Source organism: Theobroma cacao, chromosome 5 (assembly GCF_000208745.1).
Source record: "Theobroma cacao cultivar B97-61/B2 chromosome 5, Criollo_cocoa_genome_V2, whole genome shotgun sequence".
Classification (NCBI taxonomy): Eukaryota; Viridiplantae; Streptophyta; class Magnoliopsida; order Malvales; family Malvaceae; genus Theobroma; species Theobroma cacao.
In genome coordinates this window covers 10,923,769-10,925,476 of record NC_030854.1, presented here as the reverse complement: position 1 = coordinate 10,925,476, position 1,708 = coordinate 10,923,769, and the positions used below count along the sequence as shown (strand labels likewise).

At 33.4% G+C, this 1,708-nt stretch overlaps 1 long non-coding RNA gene across 1 annotated transcript in view; it reads left to right on the top strand.

The window, feature by feature from the left end:
- Positions 342-1,708, top strand: part of LOC108662152 — a 6,507-nt gene continuing 5,140 nt past the window's right edge. The window contains exons 1-2 of the long non-coding RNA XR_001927936.1: positions 342-382; positions 1,043-1,118. This is a non-coding gene — a long non-coding RNA (uncharacterized LOC108662152). The remainder of the gene's footprint in view (positions 383-1,042; positions 1,119-1,708) is intronic.

Sequence of the window (1,708 nt, the reverse complement as noted above, 5' to 3'; positions counted from 1 at the left end):
CATTTTTAGAGTCTTAGGGGTAAAATGGTAATTTTTTGAGTTTACGGGGGCAAAGTTGGAATTTTAGAATTTTACATCACCTAACACTTGTCATGCCCATGGATTTCAGCCATTAACATTTTACATTGTGGATAATTGAAACATTTTATGTGGTGGAGGGAGATTGCTTAATGGATAAGTATTACACATAGACCAATGGAAATATGCCCTATGTCAAGCTTGGATTATTCTAGAATTTCCTTGTAAAATCTATTTAAAACTCTCTTAGTCTCACCCATATGGGCGGCCAAAGCATGAAGTGAAGACGAAAGGAAAGAACACAAACCCTAGGTGGGAAAATTGAAGAAAAAGTGTGGGATTTCAAGGGATTAAGCTAATAAAGGTAAAATTTTGTGATTTTATCTTGTGATTTACACTACCCATGCTTTCTTTTTCATTTTTCATGATTAGAACTCAAGTTTGCATGATGAACCCATGCTGGCCGAATTTGAGAGGAGAGGTTTTGAGTATTGATTTTGCTAGATTTCAAGTTAATTAAGTGTTTTTGATTGTTTGGTAATGGAAAGTATGAAAATCTAGCAAGGAATCACTTTGTTCTTCACAAACCCACAAGAGGCCAAATTTTCTAGGGAGGATATTGAGGCTGAAATTGATGATATTTCATAATATTTTGATGGTATTTAATGATTGGTGAGGCTAGAAATTTAATGGAAAATTTTGGCATGAAAATCTGAATTTTTACCTAATGTATAGACATGTGCAATTTAAGGTTTGGACTGATAAATTGAATCATATTCACAGTCATTGAGGTATTTTAAGTATAATTGGAGTGTAGTAAGTGAAAGAAATCAATTTGGAGTTAAATTGGAGGTTTTAGCCAATTACACCGAGAATAGTGCGAATTAGGTCGAATACCGTATTTAAACGGCTATTCGGACATTTTGTATCACATTTCATGCATTCATATAGATTTATAGAGCCTGAAATAGTTTATGATAAATTAACACAATTTATTAAAATTTGTGTCACGCATGATGTATAGGTGGTGAGCCCTCTAACAACGGTAAAGAGATTGTGCCCGAAGATCGGGAATAGAAGTATATCAAACTCCTAGTACTGTGAGTAACCTTACTATCGTCTTAATTATCTAAAGTGGTTTTTATCCGATTTTGTGAATTTAATGGAAAATGAATTAAATGATTAATTTTTCGATTTTATGAACCAAATGTGATTTAATGAAATGATTTCATAAAATTGTTTTAAAATTGAATAATGGCCTTGAAAATAGAGTAATTGGAGACCATTTGATGTATTGTGAATTTATGGTTCTAATTGATTGGCTTATGATAATATTGGCATGAATGGCTGAATTGGTATTTGTGTTGAAATATATATGAACTGTGTATTTAGCCTTGAAAGGCTGTGAATTATAATAATTGCCATGTCATGCTGTTAAATTTTATTGATTGGTGGGCTAATTATTAGCTTACTATAGTGAGTGTGTCACGACCCGGAACCTCCCTCAGGCCCATGACAATCGCCGCGACGTCCCGATTGACACTCATTATCCGGAATGCCAACCGGAACCCCGCAAGGCTTACATATCAGTTTCTTTCCTTTCCTGTGAGCAATCATTGTTAAATATCGAGTTTTTAGAGAATATATACTATTTTAGATCAAAAACAATCAAAATAAAATTTTCGCCACA